The sequence below is a fragment of the Lepidochelys kempii genome, unplaced genomic scaffold, assembly GCF_965140265.1.
Source record: "Lepidochelys kempii isolate rLepKem1 unplaced genomic scaffold, rLepKem1.hap2 scaffold_74, whole genome shotgun sequence".
Lineage (NCBI taxonomy): Eukaryota > Metazoa > Chordata > Testudines > Cheloniidae > Lepidochelys > Lepidochelys kempii.
The window spans coordinates 185,141-207,013 of record NW_027333644.1 but is presented as its reverse complement, the minus strand read 5'-3'; the positions used below and the strand labels follow the sequence as shown (position 1 = coordinate 207,013).

General features: G+C 48.0%; 1 pseudogene; it reads right to left on the bottom strand.

Moving 5' to 3' along the window:
- LOC140904797 (up-regulator of cell proliferation-like) overlaps window positions 1–14,591 on the bottom strand; it is a 55,375-nt pseudogene extending 40,784 nt beyond the window's left edge.
- Between the last annotated feature and the right edge of the window lie 7,282 nt (window positions 14,592–21,873).

Genomic DNA, 21,873 nt, shown 5'->3' with positions numbered 1-21,873 from the left:
GGTGCCAGAGAGGTTACCTTTAGCTTCTGAACCCTTTACAGGTGAGAGGATTTTTCCTCTGGCCAGGAGGGATTTTAAAGGGGTTTACCCTTGCCTTTATATTTATGACACAGGCTCTGCACAACACCTACTTAGAGAGCCTGGACACCATGCTCGGGGGCCTGCTGGCAGAGACCCCCACCACGGACAAGCTGCAGCACCTCTTGGAGGTGAGCAGAATGGGAGGGTCTGGGGGGGAATTTACCATGAACCCCGTGGGAGGGCTGCAACGGAGAGACTAGAAGAACCATGTTTCCATTGTGTCCTCCCAGCTTGGACCCAGATGGCCACGCTTTCCCAGAGCCATCAGTGCAGTTGAATGCTGGGACCCTTCCGCCATCCGGGGTAGTGGTGGCGGGGAAGGGGCGGGGGCAGAGGGAAGGAGCTGGGACTGTCAGCCAGAGCTCTGCATGGTTCCATTGAGCACTAAAAGTGAGCACCAGACCTGGCTGGGGACTGACAGATTGAAACCCCTGTGCGACCTGGGACACAGGCCTCTGAGAAAAGTTACTGGCTCCTTTCTAGGGAGACCCTGAGATACAGGAGAAGACTGAGGGAATCAGCTCTTCTGTCCTAGGGACACGGCAGTTCCTGGAGTGATTGTCCCCACGGCCCCTCCATCCATCCTACCAAGGCCTCTGGAGCTGGGGTCTGGGGGCACAGGGCATGTGCCTCGATCCTGATGGGCTGTTGATGGATCAGGGGTTCAGAGCAAATAGACCAGCCCCAAGGCTGAGCTTTGTCCCAGGCTGGAGAGACAGTGACAGCTTGTGCCCAGCAAGATGTGGGCAGTGTCATGAACCCCCACATGAGGAGTCAGATATTGCACCCTGAGCACAAGTTCTCTGCCCCATGTGGAGTGGGAGAGGCTCGTTTGTAGAGCATGTAAGCCTGCCGGCTGACCCTCCCCTGCCTTCTTGTCCCGCAGCACCTCCATTTCTGGCTCGACTCCAGAAACACCCAGGAGAGAGCTAGGGCCATACGGAGCAGCGCTGCCCTGCTCCGATTTGCCACCTCCCTCTCCGGATTTGACGTAAGTGACCTTTGACCCCAGCATCCTGCAGAGCCAGGGCTTGAGTCAAATTCCTCATCCCCTGGTTAAGTGGTCCCCCCTGGCTCCGTAAGGGACTGCGCCATTCCATAGGCCACTGGCTGGCAGGGTCGTGCCTGGCCTCAGTGCCCTTGTTAATCTGGAGAAGCCTGGCAGCTAGTGCTCATAGAGGGCCCAGGCCGTGGGTCCCTTTGCTCCAAGCTCCCTTTGGGGCAGAGAGAAAGAGGGCTCTAGTTCCTCTCCCCCAGTGCCTCCTACAGATGCATGGGAGCAGAGCTCTGGCCCCGGGGAGCTGGGGAGCTGAAGGTAGAATGTTGATGGATTCCCCCCTTCTCCTCCTCCACCAGACCTCCTCCGATTTCCCCAAGGCGGGCAACTTTGTGCTGCGTCTGGGTCTCTACCTCTCTGACCCAGCCGATGACATCAGCCGGCAAGCCAGGGCTGGGATCTATTGGCTGCAGAGGCTCCTGCTGCAGAGGAGGGGTAAGAAACTCAGCTGGGCAATGGGACCCCATAGAAATGAGTCCCTTGGAGACTAGCTCCAGCTGGCCATTGGGACACCAATAGAACTAAGGCCTCTGCTCTTAGACTAACTGCAGCAGGGCAGAGGGACCCCAATGGAAAGAAGGCCCCTGTTTTGGGCCCCCCACTTACTGGCCAAGGGACCCTACACAAAGAAGCTCCCTCCTCTGAGACTGACCCCAGCTTAGATGATGACTCACACTCATCTCCCTAATTCAGGGAGTGAGGAAGGGGACGAAGATGCCAGGGAAATTAGCTGCTTTACCTCATAGCCTGGCTCTGTCCCCCAGTCCAGAGAAATCAGCCCCCCCAGGGGGCTGCCAGCTGGTGAGGGGACAGGAACGGACCTATTGAGACACATGGAGGGAAAGAGCCCATCATGAAGGCAGGGGCAGGGACCACAGGGGATGGACACAAAGCTTGTAGAATGTCACCAGTTGGGTAGCTAGGGCCAGATCCTGAAGTCAGTGGCTGTGGGGCGTTTTCAGCATTAGCAGCCACCATTAACAGGCACCCATGCCCAGAGCACAATGACCGTAAGGGTCACCTGATTACTGTGATGAATGAGACAAATCCCCCTTCAGGTACTAAAGCACCTGGTGGGGACCCTGCCAGTCCATTGGGCCGTGGATGCCATGAGAACCCCAGCCAGTGTTCACCCAGCAAAGGGAAGAGAAGGAAACAGGCATTAAAGCCAGATGCCAAACCTCCCCAATGGGTGTGTCTTTCTCCCCCAGGGCTGAACATCAGAGAGGAGAGCGATCTGTGGTGTCGGGACGGGCTCCAAGACACCGAGCGCCTGGCGTACAGAAACATGGCCAGGGTGGGGGAGGTAAGGACTCTCGGCCAGGGTATTGCAGTAGCTCAGGTGTGGAGCTGTCTCCCCCTGCAGTGAGTGTGTTCTGTAGGGGGAGGGATAGCTCAGTGGTTTGAGCATTGGCCTGCTAAACCTAGGGTTATGAGTTCAATCCTTGAGGAGGCCATTTAGGGACCTGGGACAAAAATCTGTTGGATGATTTAGTTGTGGATTGGTCCTGCTTTGAGCAGGGGGTTGGACTAGATGAACTCCTGAGGTCCCATCCAAACCTGATATTCTATGATACTTATTTCCAGCAGACAGTGTTTGGCTGCAAGAGGCCGAGGAGCCTGGGCTGGACCCTTGCTAACGGTCCAGGCTTGTGTGTGTTGCATGCATCCATGGTTACATGGCATAAAAGGGATCCTCTGGTGGGTTGAGTTAATGAAGGATTGTATATCCAGGAATCTGGCTCTGCTCACTGCCTCCCTGGCTGACACCCTGGTGTCTGAGAGGTGAGCCCCTGGGTCAGTGAGTTGGGAAGCTCACACCAGCAATTGCTGGACCAGATCCTTGTTGGATTCCCTGCACCTCTGGAAGCACAGGCAGGGTGTGGGGTTTGCCGAGCACCAGGGCGAGTCAGGAAGCAGAACCTGCCCCTGCCCTGGGCGTTGTGTGAGGGACACTGAGCTCCTTTCCTGGGCTGAGTCACTGCAGCATATGTGACACTCGTGGGATTGTCGGTGGAATGGGGAGCAGGAACGGAAGCAGATCGAAAAGGCCCCTAACCTCTAGCGGGTGAGCTGCAGGAAATAGCGCTGCTGGGAGCAGTAGCGGGTCCTTTGTTGTCTTTGTGAGCTGGGTTCCAGACTGCGCAGACACGTTCCCAGCATGTCATGGCACCTGTGGTGACTCCCGCTCCAGAAAGAGCTATTCCTCAGTGCCTGCAACCTCTTACTTAAGGGGGTTCCTTGGTCCATGGGACCCCAAAAGTTGGCTGCACAAGGAGGACTCTTGTCCACCTTGTGAGATAGTAGAGGGATTTGGAGCCTGGTTCTGGACAATTGACAAGGGCTCTGGTGCTGTTGGTTTTAGGTCTTTGGAGAGATCTTCACGGAAGGCCAGAAAAGATCTTTCCTCCAGGCAGCGCTTCTGGCCATACATGACCCCCAGCTCCGTGTCAGCCAGGCTGGGCTTGTGCTGACATATTCTATCCTGGGGGAAGCCGGCCAGCTGATCGGGAATGAGGTAACCAAAGAAGGATCAATTGGGGAGGGACACCCAGGGCCTTTCACCTCCAGGCCATTGACAGTCACTCCCATCCCATCCCCTTGCACTGACCTGGGAGCAAGGAGAGGATGAACCCGGGCAGGTGCCATTGGTAGGTGTCAGCTTCTCCCCTGAACAGCTCAAAGCAGAGCAGACCCAGCTCGGCTATTTACAAACATGTGTCACATCAACATGACACGCTGCTATTGCTCATGCTAGGGGCTGCCAACTCCCCCTGTGAGAGTTTCATACCCCTCCCGGCCTCAGGCTGGTTCCTAGGGCCCTAGTATCATGTTATCCCAGCCACCACCTGCTCTGGGAGAACTGGAGGAGTCAGTCAGCAGAGGCTGCTGAAGTGCCCCATTCCCCAGAGCTACTGTCCATGGCATCATCTTAATAACGGGGGGCGGAGGGGGTCCCTTGGGAAAGGTGTCCACAACCTCTCACCCCACAGCACTACTGTCCAGAGCCTTCCAGCCCCTCAGCTGGAGGGGGAGAGGGTGGATAAGGGGATTCTGGGGAGTGGAGCTTAATCCCTGGCTGGGTTGGGAGGTAGAATAGCTCTCACAGGGGGACTGAGAGGAAGGGGACAGGAGTTCATTCCACAGTGGTGGGAGTGGGGTTGGAGGTCATTTGAGAGGAGACAAGATTTCGTCTCGGAGGGTTGGGTGCGGGAATCTGTCCCTTGGATGTGGGGAGGGTTGGGGTGGAAATTTTGCTGGCTCCCAGTGCCGTTCATGCCCTTCGTTGCCATGGGTGTCGGAGGCTCTGACCGATCCTTGTTCCCTTGCAGCAGGAGGACGTGACAGCAGCGATCATGGCGCACCTGTTCTACATCCGGTGCTTGCGCCAGGTGCCCAAAGCGCTGCAGGGGCTGTGCTCCGTGGGACAGCCTTGAAGGGCCCCCCCTTCCCATGCCCAGAAGCTCCCACTCCCTGCTGCAGGTACTGCTCTTTCCTGCTGGGCCTGGGGGAGAAGGGCTAGTGGGAGGGGCCATAAACACCACAGCACTGAGAGAAACCCAGACCGAGCACCTCGCTCTCACCACCCTGCCCCACCCTGACTCCTGGAGCTGGGGCCAGGCCAGATACGGTCCCTGCCCCCATGCCCAGAGGCCAGTTTCAGAAGCATCAGGCTTTCAGGGCCATGGGACTGGCCCAGAAATGGGAGCATCCGCAGAGCCAGGGTTTATACTCAGTAATCATTGCATTCTGGGAGGGGTGGCCCGATGTGGAGCCCTCCCCTGTCGTCACTGCTCAGACCTCCCCATTGCCCATGTTACTCCGTCGCAGTGAATGTCTGACCATCCCCCACCTGGAGCCCAAGCCACACACATGGTATCTGAACCCTTCCCAGACAGGAATGAAACTCCCCCCTAACACCTTGGGGCAAAGAAGGATCCTCCCCATCTGGCAGGTGGGGACTGAGACACAGAAGAAGGGCTGCAATCCTGGTCACACACTCCTGGGGGTAGATCTGGGAACTGGAGTGGATCCCAGGCTAGTCCCTTTCCCCGAGAGGCAACTTCACTTTCTGCCCTTTATTCTCCCCTCCTGCTGCGGAGGCGGGTCTCTGAGTGTGAAATGAACCAGGAGAGGGATGGGGTCCTGGCACAATGCTTGGGTGGGAGCTCCCCTTGGCTTGGACCCCAGGGTCAGAGACATCTTTGTCATCTTGCTCTCCTTCTTTTATTCCTAGGAAGGGAGTCCCCCGATTAGGGGTCTCTAGGGATCCAGCTGGGCAGTGCCTAGGCGAACCTGTAAGTCATCCTGGTTCCCGCCTGCATGCACCACCCTGTCCTGCCCTGCCCTCCGGTTCTTCATTGTTGACTCTGCTTTGACCCTTGGCTCCGGTCTCTGATTATGACTTTGGCGTGACCCTTCTTGGCTCCAGATGTTGCCTGCCCACCTTGATTCCATATCTCCTTGCCCTTCTTTAGCCCCACTCCAGGCCCTCCACTGACCCGCTCCAGCATTGCCTTCTCCTCCTGATCTTCCCCAACCACTCGGACGTTGACTACCCGGTTTTGACCCTCGGCCTGTATCTGGACTCTGGCTTGACATTGACTTGGCTGATCTTTGCTCTCTGACTACCGGGCTATGACCTTTGGCATGGATTTAGACTCTGGCCCTGGTTCTGCTTCTGCTTTGGCGATGGACTCTGATCTCGGTTTTGATCCTGCTGTGTCCCTGGACCTTGATTCTAGGACCACTCTTAGCCTCGGCACAATCCTGCACCTTGCTGCGACCTGTGCTCCCACCCCTGGGCATCATGATCAGATGCAATACATGACATTAGGTGGTGCAACTTTTTGGAGAAAAGCAGGATCTCCGCAAGTCAGTGGCCTGTATGCAACAGGGACACACCACACCAGGTGTGAACCAGGGCCTCACTACATGAGCCTGGCCCGATGATGTCCCTGCTGGAGCTGCACAATGGAAATGATTGAAAATGTCGGGGTTCCTTGAACCAGCCTCTGCCTCTGGACCTACTCCACCTTCTTGACTCGGACACCCGGCATTCCTGATCAATACCCGGATTACATGGATACCTTTGAAAGAAATGGGGACTCGTTGCCTCTGCACCAGGACTATGACTGCCCCCTTGACCTGCAACCTTGGTTGAAAGTTGCCTTCATCAGTATTTACACATTGGTGGAACCAGAATTAGTGGCTCTCCCTGCGTACAGGCTTGAAAACCGGTCCTAAGAGTTTATGAGCAAATTAGCGTTTCCCACGGGTGCCCAGGCCCTTTTGGGGAAGAAGAAATGTGGGACTCTACTATGTCTCTCTTTAGACAATCAGCCCCTGAAAAAAAGGATCATTTGGAACCATAACCCCCAGTTAGGAATCCCACAATTGTTTGCTCGCAGGAAATCTGCAAAGTTGTTCATCAAACTTCATCTGTGAGGATTTCCAATCTAACACTCATTTGGGCAGGGGACAAATGGAAGGCAGATTTCAAAGCACACTATGGACATTTTAACTGTCAGACATGCCATTTGAGCTAACTAACGGTCCCCTGCCCTTGCAACACTTCATCAGTGATGTATTTGGGGCCATTTTGGATCTGCACAGTGTCATCTATTCAGGTGACAGACTTCTTTTTTTTGGAGAACCGAGAGCAGCATGCGCACCAGACCTGAACCTGGAGAGGTTTCGGCAGCATGGTCTCAGCACAGAATTCGAAAAGCGTACCTCCGGCTAACTCTCCACAGAGTTTTTGGGCTACATCCTCTCCCCGGAAAATGTTACGATTGATCCAAATAAGGTGGAAGCCATTCATAGATGGGATGAAGTTTGAAGTCCTCAAGAAGACCAGTGCTTCCTAGACTTCACCCGCTTTACTGCTGCTTCGGCCCAGGGTTCTCAGAGCCAATAACCCCCACGAGAGCTCTCCTCCACATAATGGCCATGTTTGTTTGGTCACCCAAGTTCCAAAAAGCCCACAAACAGTTCACAACTGCCTTCACTACTGCACCTATTTGGAGACTCAGTGCTCATCCTGGAAGTAGATTCATCTACTATGACCACCAGGGCCTGCTTCATTAGCTGGTGCCAGATGTGGGCTGAAATTCAGACTTAGCTTGACTGATGTGACTTCTGCGCTTTCAGCAAGGCACCACGCATCAAACTCCTTGGCATTTCAGGCCTCTGGAGACCCTGCCCTGGCCATGGGCAGCCATTGCCAGGAATTTTACCGAATCAAATGGCCACATGATGGGACTGACTCTCATAGATCACCTGACCACGATGGCATGCTTCATCCTCTTCTGAACATGTACCGTCGATTGATAGGACAGATCAGTTCCAAATTTGCAAAGGCCAATGAAACCTTTATTTTGCTAAATGTAGATTTCCCACTGATTTCATGTCATGCTACAAATGACCTCTCCAAAATTCCCAGCTATCGACCTGGGTGAACGAATCCATCACCTGCAAGAAGAATGAAGGGAGCCCCTTCAGGACACTTGGAAGGAGTTCAGATACTGTATGGACTGCTGATGACAAGAGGGAAGCCATTTGCTGAAGGGAGGTACAAAGTCCCTGGCACTGACCAAATCCCTAAGCTCTGTCCATGGCAGCAGTTCCTGGCCCATCCCCTTTGCTGACCTTCTGATAACATCTTCCTCCCCTGGGTCTAGGGAGCAAACTCTGGGTCCCTTCCCTCACTCTGGCACAATCTGTGCCCAGAGTGTCTGAGTCCCTCACCGAAAATGGGTCTCTCCTCCCTTCTCCTCCCTGTGGGGTGGGGGAGACTTGTACCCCCATTTTACAGACAGGGAATGAAGGTGAGGAAGTGACGTCTCCAAGGTCACACCGAGCAATGTCGGGGAGAGCTGGGAACTGACTGGGTTCTACAGGAGTGCCCTCCCCAGAGGGGCAGCTTCACTTTCTGCCCTTCCTCCTCTCCTTCCCTCTTGACCCGTCTTTGAAGGGGGCTCTGAAAGGGAAATGAGCAAGGGTTTCCTCCCCGCTCTGTCTTCCAGGTTCTGGGATCTGTCCATGTCGCCAACAGCAATGCAGCCTGCAGCTGGCCCGGCTTGGGGAGCCATGGTCTCATCCTGTGAAATCGAGAAGTACTGGCTCTCAGGGATGCTTAGATGGAAAACCACACACCCCACCCGGAGGTAGGAGCCACCCATTCCCAGGTTGTCCTGAGGAGCCGCAATTCCTCCAGGAGCTGGGGAAGGGCACAGTGATCAGTTTATCAAAAGGTAGGGAAGGATCGTGTAAGAAGAAGGTCTAAGAGAGAAGGAGCATGAGCTACTCTCTGTATTTGGGCGTGGCAGGGATCAAGAGAAGGGACAGGGGCTGTTAGAGGGCAATGGTGAGGTACAAGGGGTGTCAGAGGTGGGGGCAAGGCCTGAAAAGTTCAGATACATTAGAACAATTGTGCCAGAGACTCACCGGTTGAGGTGCTGAAAGCTCTGAACTAGGGTTGGCCAAAATCATCCTCCTCAGATGGGAACATCCCAAAAGTCTGTAGAAGCTCAGCCTCTGAGGTGAACGTTGTGGCCCCAACCTCTCTGCTCTGTACCTCACAGGATTCCCACTGGCTGTTCCAATCCAGGATGAAAACTATGCCACCGAAGTCTCACAGCACCTGGGCAGTGAAGTGGCCACTTAAACCCACTGTGATGCACAGACCTTGCCCTGGCTGTCTGCACAGGGCTGAATTTCACCCATTCAGAGTGTAAGGAAATAATTGGCTGAAGGCCTTTTTCTGCTCGGATGTGGTTCTAGGGGGAAAGAACCACGGAGATTTTTAACCTGTATTGCTCCCGGGACTGGTGCTGCAGTGATGCAGAGAAGTGCTGATGCACTGGATTTTTTTGGATTCCCCCCCCTCCCGCTATTAATCCACTCTCTTCCTCTCTTTTAACTGGTATTCTAAGGGCACCCCATGCTTCATGTGGGTATTCTTGGGTGGGCAGATTGCATCAGACCTGCACCACAATAAATACTAGTGAATGACATATGCAGACACTAAAGTTCTGCAGCCTAATTCTCAGAAACTTTCCTCTTCAATGTAGAATCAGGATTTTGTTTTTAATTTATTTTTTGAAGGTGCTAAGCAGATGCTACCCTGTAATAAGAGGAAACAGAAGCAAAAACTGAAAGAATGTTACTTAAACCAATGAACAGATGCAGAGAGTGGAAACACAGCAAAGCAAGCGAATGTATCCTGTGAGTAAATAACCTGGAAGCAAATGGGGGAGAAAACCTCATCTGGGTAATTGTGGTTCTTGGGATAAAGATCAGGTTCCTGGTGTGTAGCCTGGCTGAGATTCTGCCTTTTCCCTGGATCCCAGACCTGGGCTTCACACGTCATTCTCCTTATTTTATTCCTAGGGAAAAAGGATCCCCAAAGGAGGTGTGAGGATCTTCGACTAATGTCTGCAAGAAGCTTCAGCCACCTTCACTGGTAGAAGTCACTTTCTTTCCTACAACGCCACTAGTGCCCTTTCTGCTCTCCAGGCCTGCTCCCTGCAGCAGGACAGAGACACCCCTTAACTCCCCGAGTCCTGATTTCCTGCCATTCAAGGGGCTGGGGGCTTGCATTGCCCCCACCCCCACCATCAGATACTTTTCCGATGGGAATCTCCCTAGAGCAGGGGAGAAATCTGTTCTTCCTTTAGAACCAGTCTGCTCAGTAAATCAACCCACACTGACCTCATCTTGGCTGCTTTGTTTATCCATGATTAGTGGTGTTGCCGGCACCCAGCGCCGAGAGGCTGAACAACAGCTTGAGTTGGTTCGTTACCCGGTGTGCTGCACCCAATAATCACAACGGGGTGGAGAAACAGAAAAGTTTATTTGCAGCTGCAAAAAGGTACAGGGAGAATAAAATCTCAAATCCTGCACACAGAGCAGGAAGTTACACAGGCTTTTATGCATTCTTTTTTCCAGCATACTTATCCAATAGCAAGCTGCCCCAAGTATCCATATAGCCAGCCAATCCAGTTCCCAGCTAGTTCCCTGATTTTCTGTATCATTTGTTAAACTATACATAAAGCTGCTTTATTTAGCATTGTTCTTCCATCTTTCCCCTGTTTGGCCTTGCTTAGTTGCAGGCAGTCTGACTCTGCAACATATTGTTGCAGATTCTTAGCATAACTGCTGTGTGTGCCTCCAGGCTGGGGCCGGGGGGGGCAAGGACACGTGGGCCTAGTACGCAGAGCTGCTGCGAGTGCCTCCAGGCAGGATGGGGGGCCAAGAACACCTGGGCCTAGTGCGAGGGGGCTTTATCGACACTCGTGGTCTTCCATCCCCTCGAGTTACCTAGTGGCCATGCCCCAGTGTCCCCAACAGTGGTATCTTTGGAAATTCCTTCGCGTTTGGGGGAGTGTGGTGGAGCGGGGGATACGGGAGCTCCAGCAGATTCCCCTGAAGAACACCACCCTGTCTTTCTCTGGTCAGGGTCGGACTAGCCATCCATTGCAGAGGTGAAGACCAGATGGGAGCTGCTGGATTGACCTTGATATGCCATGTCCTTGTGTGGATGAAGGACCTACATCTCAGGGATGGCCAGCAGCAGATGTACCATGTATCCAGGAATGGTCTGAACAACCTACACTGACAGGTAAGTAAAGTCGTGGCCACATGCAGTGGTGAGCTGGAGCCGGTTCGCGCGAACCGGTTGTTACATTTTGAAGCCATTTTAGAACCAGTTGTTAACCCGCTTCCCTGCAGGGGGCGCTGAGGCTTTGATGGGCTCCGGCCGGGAAGTGATGTAATTCCTCCTCTGGCCGCCGGGGGCGCTGCGCTGTGGAAGCCACGTGGGCTGCCGCCTGGCCCTGGGCATGAGCCCTGGGGCTGCTGCTGCTCCCCTGGCCCTGGGGCTCCCACTACTGCCTGCTGGGTCCCCGGCTGCTCTGCTGGGCCTGGGCTGCATCCTGCTGCTCTCCCCGTGAGCACCCACCACCCTGCCCGCAGCCAGCCCCCGTCTCCAGCCACCCCCCACCCCCTGCCCGCAGCCAGCCCCTGCCGCACCCCCTGCCCGCAGCCAGCCCCTGCCCACAGCCAGCCCCTGTCTCCAGCCACTGCCGCTCCCCCTGCCTCCAGCCAGCCCCTGGTGCTGCTGCTGCTCCCCTGGCCCTGGGGCTCCCACTACTGCCTGCTGGGTCCCTGGCTGCTCTGCTGGGCCTGGGCTACGTCCTGCTGCTCTTCCCGTGAGCACCCACCACCCTGCCCACAGCCAGCCCCTGTCTCCAGCCACCCTCTTCCGCTCCCCCTGCCTGCAGCCACCCCCTGCCGCACCCCCTGCCCGCAGCCAGCCCCTGTCTCCAGCCACCCCCTGCTGCTCCCACCCCCACATCCACTGGTGCCCTGCTGTTCCCAGGGCAGTAACCCTGCACACCTGCTTCAATGATGGGGAGAGGGAGCAGCTGGGACCTACACATGTGCACACCCTAGGGTGACCAGACAGCAAGTGTGAAAAATCAGGATACGGGGTGGGGGGTAATAGGAGCCGGGGGGTAATAGGAGCCTATATAAGAAAAAGACCCCAAAATCAGGACTGTCCCTATAAAATCAGGACATCTGGTCACCCTAGCACACCCCCAGGGTGTGGCGGGGACCTACACATGTGAGCTCCTTTTTAGTATAGGCCCATCTTTTTAAAAAAGAACTTTAGGCAGGATTAATATACATCCATATTTTCCCAGGCAGGTCAGGCTTTTTGGTTCTTAAATCGCCGTCCAGGAGGAATTTTTAAATTTTAAAAATTCCTCCCGGGAAAATACAGACTTATGCTAACTCTGTTTGTACAAAAAATACATACTGGGGCACATCCCTTAAATCAGAACTTTTTATAGGGAACCGGTTGTTAAGATTTTGGCAGCTCATCACTGGCCACATGTAGACACCACAGGAATTGGGGGGATTGAACCAGGGTCCTTCAGCACAAGCTCCGCTCACTCATTGTCAACCAATCCAGCTCCACCCACTAGACCTCACCCCCTTTCACAGTCACAGAATCCAGGAGCCCTAAGTCTCAGATCCATGCCTCACATCACAAGGCCAAATATCCTCCCTTTATGGGTGCTGTAGAAGGGACCATCTGCACAGACCCCTCTACATTCCCCCCATCAGAGACTGCAGCCACGGGTGACCAGTGAATGAGCAGAGATCTCCCCTGTGGGAATCAGAGGGGCTGCACATTTGGGGTTTCACAGGGAAGGCGTCTGGCAGCCATTAACAGACTGACCCTGTGAAGAGATTTTCCATCTCTAACAAAGGGTTTCTGTTCCCCCAGACCTCAGCCGCTCAGCAGAATGCAGGAGAGCCGAGTGCTGATGGGCTAGAGGGGTCACAGGAGTCACCGTGCAGCAGCTGTGGTGTCTACAGTCAGCATGGGCCAAACCCTGTGCTCCAGGCTGTTTCTCTGGATTGCGAAGGGGAGTTTGGCTTGGGGAATCGGTTGCTGGTGCCTGTGTCCACAACTGGGATGTTTTCAGGAGACTACTCAATGGTCCATGAAGCGCCATCCAAGCAAGTGGAGAGTGGACATTAAAGAGCGAGGCTGGGACCTCCACGGAGCTGCTGCAGTCCAGCATCCACAGCCAGAAGAGAGACAATGGGAAAGGTACGGAGATGGCTGGCCACAGCAGCAGCCGCCATCTCATAAACCTCTGCTCTTGCTCTACACAACAGAGGCAGGACAAAGAGCCACACAGTGAGAGCTTGGGTTGCAATGAGCAATACACGGTTTTTCAGTACATTATGCTGCCCTGACAGTCTACTGCCTGTAATGTGCACATCCAGCCTCCCAGGCTGACCTCAGTGGGAGTTAGGTGCCCTGTGCCCACAGGACACGGCTGGCCTTACTAGGAGGTGAACTGAGGTGGTCGACTCAGGTGCCAGACTGTGGGGGGCACCAGTAGGACCCAGAGTGTAGAAAACTGTGTCTGCTGCTGGTGCATGTGGATTCTCTCTGCTCGAGATGCACAGAGAGGGTGGAGTGCTGTGCTGGAGGAAGGAGGGCACAAGAGACATAACAGGCAGGCAGGAGAAAAGGTGAGAGAGAATCACAGAAAGCAGCAGGAGCTGCAGGGAGAGAGAGGAGGAGGAGCCTCTTATGTACCTCTCTAGCATCCCCAGGAGCCTGGACTGATTAACCCCAGCTTCTCAGGGAGCTTCCTGTTTCCTGCTGCTTCCCTGAACCCACGTGAGGAGAACAGGAAGTCAGCTGAGGTAGTAGGAGCCAGTTAGGCCCTTAAGACGCTGATTTCTTCCCTCACTCAGGCCCTGCTACCAGCCTGCTTATTTGTCCCCTTCAACTGAGCGTTGAGAGCCACTATAGCTGGCACAGAACAGCAGTCATGAGTGAAAGAAGAAAACGTCCCTCTGAGGCAGCATTCAGAAAAAGAGAAATGCTTCTTTTGCTTTCTTTATCTAAGCAGGAAGGAGCTCTCCTGTGATACGTAGACACAAATGTTCACGGTGAGCCTTCCGGCCCCAGTAAGGGTGTGAGTGGTGAGGAGATACCTCATCTTCCAGTTAGTCAGAGTGCAGGTGACCTGGCAGCTACTGCAGCATCCATATCTGCATCTCCAATGGATGTAACCATGCACGATCCTGAAGAAAAGTGTAGCTCAGAGAAGAGTGTGGTGGAGGCGCAAGAAACTGCTGCTGCTGAGTTGAATTCCTTGAGTCTAGATGATCCAGGACTGTGGACCCACTTGAGCAGTAGCCTGAGGGACTTCCTTGTACTGCACGGGCCACAGCAAGTGAAAAACTTCATGTTCCCCAAAGACAATGAAAATAGTAGTTCCCATCCAACACATTACTGGCATGAAATCCCCAATGGTGAGAAAGTGGAGAGGCCACGGCTTATGTATTCAAAAATCGAAAATACTGAATTCTAATGTTCCAGCCTCTTTGGGCTCTACAGAAACAAAGGACTGGAAAAATCTGGCTAGAAATCTGGCATGCCATGAGAAGGCAGCAAATCACCAGAGAGCATTTTATAGGTGAAAAATCTTGAGATGAGACTAAGGTTAAAGGCCTCCATAGATGATCAGCATCAAGAGAAGATTGCATCAGAGTCTCTTTCCTGGCAAAATGTTCGGAAAAGGCTCCTTGCCATTGTGAGAATGCTTGCTACCCAAAAACCTAGCACTGCGTGGCATGTCAGATCAGCTGTATGTGCCAAACAATGGAAACTTCCTTAAAATTGTGGAGCTGATGGCTGAGTTTGGTGCTGTACTCCAGGAGCTTCTAAGAAGTGTCATCACCCAAGAAATGTACACACACTACTACCTTGGAAAACCATTTAAAATGAGATCATTCAGTTACTGGCAACAAAAGTCAAATGGATGATTGTGGGAGATCTTAAGTCAGCAAGATATTACCCTGTTATTCTGGACTGCACACCTGACATCAGCCATACGGAACACACGCCTTTCATGGCGAGTGTTGTGTGCAGGCCACAGAATCTCACCCACCCACTCCTACAATAAACCTCTCACCTGCGTCTGAGCTATTGAAGTCCTCAAATCATGGTTTAAAGACTTCAAGGTGCAGAGAATCTTCCAGCAAGTGACCCGTGCCCTATGCTGCAGAGGAAGGCAAAAGAACCCCAGGGCTTCTGCCAGTCTGCCCTGGGGGAAAATTCCTTCCTGACCCCAAATATGGCAATCAGCTGAACCCTGAGCATGTGGGCAAGATTCACCAGCCAGATACTACAGAGAATTCTTTTCTGGGTAACTCACATCCCATTCCATCCAACATCCCGTCCCAGGCCACTAGGCCCCATCTACCACAAATAGTCAAAGATCAATTAATTGCCAAAATCATGTTAACCCATCATACTATCTCCTCCACAAATTTATCAAGCTTAATCTTGAAACCAGCTAGGTCTTTTGCCCCCACTGCTTCCCTTGGAAGGCTGTTCCAGAACTTCACTCCTCTGATGGTACTCTCCTCTAATTTCAAGTCTAAACTTCCTGTGGAAGTAACAAAAAGGGATTTAAGTTCAGCCATCTTAGTTCTGTTGAAAAGAAAGCAAAAGTCAGGCTAACTCTAATGCAAAACTTGTAAAGGCAAAACTGGTAAGCGTATAAAAATTGCAAAGCAAAGTTGGTTTTAACCTTGCCTTACAATAACAATAAAATGTAATTGTTTAACATTTTTTGCTACAAATAAAATATAAACAAGTATAAACAAAACAAAGCTTTATTATTACATAAATAATAAAACGCTATAAATACTTGCTTTACATTTTTTATACTTTAAAAATTTGCGTAAGGACACTCTGTCCAAACGGACGTCTTCCTTCTTGCAATTGCCTAAAAATAAAACTGTCTCTAACTTGTTGCATCCAAACTAAAAGTAAGAACTTGTTTTCTTCCACAATTTGGTGCCGTGACTCAGATAACGATTCCCGGCTAAAACAGCAGCAACTACTACAAACCTTTCCCCTTCAAAGTCCAAAGCACCAAACAAAAGGTAAAAAAAACCTATAAAAATCGATACTGGGGTATCAAAAAAAATATCCTAACCATGGGACTGTCTGTCCCTTTGGGCTCACGCCATGCAAACTTATTTATTATGCAACAAGGCCAAATGCACAGTGGTGCTGAAAAACTTTTTTCCGCACCCCCAATATGAGGTTGAGGTCAAACCTAATCAAAGCTAAAAAATTTTGCTGCCTCAATAAGGGTGTATTACGTCCAAACATAAAACATTAAGGTTATAGATTAAAAAAATGCATCTAAATATAAAAGTAAATAAAATAAAAGTAAATAATAAATGTGTAAAAAGTAAGTGCCGTTATCGAGGTCTGGGACTTAAGCTAACTTCAGGCACACCAGGGCCCTCACTCTCTAAGTAAAAAAGTTCTAAACATAAGGGGGGAGGGGTCAGCCAAACCACATGACCCAGCAAACAGTGCAAAAAAGTAAAAGCCCTTCCTACTTATAAACTGCTACCCCGCAAACCCTTTCCCTAAAGTATATAAAAATCTTTTTAGCTTTTAAGCAGCTAACACAGCAAACAAAATAAATAAATAAAATCATACACGTCAAAAAAAAAGCTACAAAAACCTCCATAAGTCTCAAGTGCAAAAGCCAAAAAACTCCCTCCCCAAATTAAAAACTCAAGTACAAAATGTAAAAACTAAATGTAATGCAACCAAATGCCTCCCTACCCAAACTATATTGTTAACCCTCTCAGCTCTTTCATATCCCCAATTAGTTAAAGCTAAATGAAAAAAACAATAAGGGGGGGGGAGGGTTAATTTAAAAGTCAGTTTGGCCTAAAAATAAAAAAAGCTGCCCTGCATTCAAAAATCAAAAAACAGAGACCAAGCCAAGTAGAAAAAAAACTGCTTTCACACCCAGCTGGCTGAAAAAAAAATATAAACACACATAAAACAAAAAGCAAATAAGTTGCAAAACTAAAATTACATTTGCAAAGATTGGCTGCCTGGTAAAACCCAACAGTCTGCCTTTGCAACCCTAAAGCCAGAATGGTTTGAAAACGCTAAAAAGGCCACAAACAGCCGGCGTAAACTAAAATACCAAGCAAAGATCCCTAAAAGGAATGCCCCCAAAAACCCAGGGCATAAAAATCGCTCCGAAAAGGAAAAGCAAGTTACAAAATTTTGCAGCGTACCTCTAAACAATCTATACACAAAACAACCTACCATCCACCTCTCTCTCTCAATCTCTCTCTCCTACCCCCAGGGCTGGCTAGCCCGGGCAGCGAGTGTACATGTATAAAAGTGGGTCAAGGTTTAAGTATTAACATTTTTTCTTCCTTTAAGTGACGTAAAAGCAGTTCCTACACTCACCACTGTGTTAGTTTATTAATAAAGATTTAAAATTCAGTCACATGGTGTGTGCTCTTCATCTCCGCCCCTGCGATCCTGTGGTCTTAGCCTAATTAACTAAGGCACAGACAAATTGGTAACAAAAAATCTGAGACAGTTGAAGAAAAAATTGCAAAGGGAAAAAGCCCTGAACAGTGCACACCATCTATCTGTTTTATCCTTGTTATTTTACGCTTGCTTTGTTTGGCACTGTTGGTATTATAGGTTAAAAATTGCATAATTAAAAATAAGCCCCACTCTCCATTGTAGTATGCCTAAAAACCAAAAAAACGGTTTAGCATTCCGCTCTCCACCCCGGGCTGCAAACAAAGGGTGCAGGTGGGTCTACCCCAAGTCATAGCAAAACTAAGCAATAAAAAAAAATTAAAAAAATATGTGTACCCAACAGCTCAAAAAAATGAAGCAACTAAAAGCATAAATCACTATCCAAGCAGCAACTCAAACCTCCGCCCAAAACAAGTTGCAAGCCTTAAAACAAAACTTCCAGGCAAAAAAAGCGGAACGCACATGCCTGAAGCCCTGGCTAAGCAAGTACCAGCCCTTCAGGAACATGTGAAAATGTAACCATGTGTGCTCAGCATATGCCGCAATGGCCGTGTGTCTGCCGTAAAAAAACATGAAACAGTGAGAATGCCAATTGGCCATGCATTCTGCCCAGGTGGCCAGCCTCACACACCACCACCCGGGTAGCCCTTGGAAATAAAAATGTTTCCAAAAAAATAACCCAAAGGGGTGGGGGCTAGTTCAAAAGCCCACCCTCCTTGCTAAAGTGGTAATAAAACAAGGCTTGTACCCATAAAAAGGAACGGTTCTGCAAAAAAAGCAAAATCGGGCCCAAGCAAGCAACACAAATTTTTTTTTTAAAAGTTAAAAACTTTAAAAGCATAGCTAATAACAAGCATCAAAAATTTAAATCCCTAAAACAATTAATTAATTTAGATTTTACTATTTTAAGTGTCATTTTAAAAAATAAGTAATTTTAAAAAACTAAAGTTAACTCTATAATTGCTAAAAAAATTAAGTAGTTAAATTTTACAAAATGCTGGGAAGAAAAAAGAAATTCTTGGTTTCTTTGCAGCCAGTTGAAAGAAAAAAAAAGGGCCCTTTTCAAAAAAAGGTCTGCAAATAAATCCAGGCAAAAAAAAAATGATTTAATTAAAATCATTTGGCCATAAACATTTTAGTCAAATGAGCTAAAAATACATAAGGGGTTTTATTAAAACCTAACTGCCCCAAGAAAAAAACGGGGGCTTAAAATGGGTTCAAGCAGCCGTAAAATCTGCAGAACAATGCCAGGCATTAATAAAATGTGTTAGGTCTCTGTATTCACAGGTAAGACAAGTCCTGCTCCAAGAAACTTCACCCAGCCTGCCATTGGTTAAAAAACAGGTAACTGGGTCTACGTACAGGTCCATCAACACAAAACTGCTCTGGCCCCACGCTAAAAAGGCCCTTAGCAAGTCCTGCTAACTACCAACACGGCTGTAAAGTGCCAAGAGCTCACTGCCTGAACCCATGCTTCTTTCTGCAAAAAAGTCCCTCGGCCTCAAAATAACTCCACTTCAACTACTAATCAGCCTGTCCCTCCTTCTGGTATTGCTTTTCCTCCTTCTGGACAGCAAAACTAACAAACAAACAAACAAACTGAAGTGCTAGTAACCGCTCACTTGTCCAGTAATGAAATTACCACACAGCCAGCATTTGCCAAAAAAACCCAGACCACTGCAGGGTAACGTGCTGGTCATTCTCCCCTGCATGGTACTAAACCACAACTGCTTCAAACAAAAAAAACCCGCTCTCTCTGCTAAAACTGCCAACGTCCAAAAATTCCTAACTACAAAAAATATTAAAAACTAACCCTGGTAAAAAACCAAAAAATTATACACCGGCCAAAAAAGCCTTGTAAAACCCATGCTTAACAAAGTGGTATTAATTAAATGTGGGGCTTTATTCAACAGGCTGCGCCCTATGTTTTTAAATAAGTATCTTCAGCATGTATTGTCCTTTCTGATTGGCTGTTAAATAACAAATACCAGAAACGCCTTGTTGACACTGCCCCCGCCATTTTGTCCACTATACTATCCCCCGTAACACATCCAAGTACAGACAATACCATAGAGTCTAATAACACCCAATAGCCAAGGCCTTCCCACTTTAGTAATTTATTTAAATATTGTTTAAAAATATTTTTAACGTTCAAAATATCCCATATAAGCAAACAATTAAGTAATACAAACTGGTCAGTAAAAGTAAAGGTATATCACATGACTACAAATAAGCCTAAAAAATTTAAAATGTAAATTAGTGGGTTTTATAATGGGGTTAATATAATGGCCATTCCAGGGGTCTGTAGTATATATATATAAAAATGGGTCCTTATTGATTTTGGTGACCCAATTAGAAAATAATTAAATTCATATTTAAAAAAGGTGTGTTCTGCCACCAAAAAATTACCTGTACTTAAATAGTCCCAGTAATTAATAACCTAATCTGTACCGTATTGCAATATACCCCTTCCTATGCTATTCATGTCAATGCTTCTTAAAGGTACATAAAAAAATTTAAACAAATGTGGTACCGTATTTATTGAAAAAAAAGTTTTAAAATACTAATTTACAGTAATTTATGTTCCATTAAAAATTGTACAATTTGTTTGGCCCTATCTCATTTCAGGTCAATTTTATATATCCAAACTGCTCCAGGGGGGCTGCTGTTCTGTTGGCACAACAAAGGCCCTGGGTCTCCTCTAGAAAAAAGAAATCTGGTAAAACACCTGTAAAATGGTGTCAGGAGTGCAGCAGCAATTTAAAACATTTCAAGGCCAACAGCATAATAAAAAATTAAAACAGCTAAAAAAGGCCACTGGTCTTATTACTAAAGGACAGTCAACCCAGGTACAGGCTAAAGTTGGTAAATTACATGTTATCTCCACCCTTAGTTCAAGGACCCAAAAGCGGTTAACAAAAATGGTATTAAATATCACTAAGGCAAAAAAAAAATGCAGTAAAATCTGGCATGTTCAAACATGCAGAATTTCCCAGATAACCAGCTAACGGCCATTCAAAGTGACCTTAAGCATCAGGCTTGGTCCATTGCCCTTACTAGTGCTTCAAAAGTGCCATCTCATCTGTGGCCGTAAAAACAAACTTAAATGTTTTCAGGGTAAAGTTTCAGGCACTCTCAGTGCTCCTTCCAAGCCTATGGGCCGGTTAAAGGGGTGTGGGCTCCCACATACCAAATCCTGCCAGGTCCATAAAAAAAATGCAGGTAAAGTTAAATAATTCACCGTAATATTTAAAAAATTAAACCACCTTGTATGCCTAGCCAATTTGTTGTCAGTGCTCCTAAAATAACACCTAATGTTTAAATAAAAATAAAAAATTAATAAACACTTTGGCCTTTAAAGCCCCCACAGCTTCAGTGCGTACAAAAGCTAAAGCCAAAAAAAGTCATCACTGTTTATAACAATGGTTGTTAAAAAGGTAGCAAACAGAAAACGACCCGAACAAAACACCGAATTTCCCAGTTAGTAACAGCTGTGTAAATGTTGAGGCCACCACTTTGTAAAATATACATTTTAATCTCATCACTGCTGCCAACAATTCCATTATTGTCCTGCAAATAAAGTCCTACAATTAAATCTTAGGTTTCAAATACCTTTGAATTAAACTACCTTCATACCAAACCAATTCCAAAACCTACACTCACTCCTACCAAAGGTTCAAAAAAATTCTAAATTACAAGGTCAAATTTATGCACTTCAAGTTATATTGTATTTATGTACTTCATTGATGTACATATATATTTATGTACTTCAAAGTATATTATATTATACTTCGAATTATATATTCAATTAAAAAACATGCATTCCACAGTTTATAAAGTGTCTATCATAATGTAGTGTGTTATGTAACTAAGGCTATAAATCAACCCCAGCAGATTGTTACAATAAAAACAGTAATGTTTATACTGTTTTCATGTAGTTTAAAAATATGTTGTTGTAAAAAATGTAATAACAAAAATACCTTTCATGTTCAAACAGTATGCTTTGTTGTTATATCCAGTCACAGTTGATAAGGCTAACCATTTAATCTAAAATCAAAAATACAAAATCTAATAAAAATAAAAAATATAAAATGGTAGTTGTGCTAAAAAATGCACAAAAGGCGGGGGGAGAGTATAAAAACAAAATTAAAAAACATTAAATGTCGGCCTCTCAGTTGATTTAAAAACAAAGCAACAGTCAGGCTAATGCAGAACCATAATAACGCAAAATATGTAAAGGCAGACCTGCTTAAGCGTATAAAAAACTGCAAACAAAGCTGTTTAACCTTGCCTTAAAATAAAAATAAAATGTAATTGTTAGCAAAAAATTTTTAAAACAAATAAAATATCAAAAAAGTATAAACAAAGACACCATCTTATATAATCAAAGGGTATAAATACCGCTTTATATTGTTTATACTTTAAAAAACTACTAAGGCAAAGGTATTCTTCATCCATTGCATTTCTTCCCTTGCAATTGCTTAAAAATAAACTCTTTTTGGCTTGTTGCATTCAAACTAATATATATATATATATATATATATATATTTTCTTCCACAGTACTAAACCACAATTGCTCCAAAACAAACAAACAAACAAAACAAACAAACAAAGCCGCTCACTCTGCTAAAACCGCCAAAGTCCAAAAATTCCTAACTACAAAGAACATTAAAAACTGGCCCTGGTAAACAAGGCGAAGCGTTATACACTGGCAAAAAAAAAAAAACCCTTGTAAAATCCATGCTTAATAGTGTGGTATTAATTGGGTTTGGGGGTTTATTCCAAGGCTGCGCCCTGTGTTTTTCAATAAGTA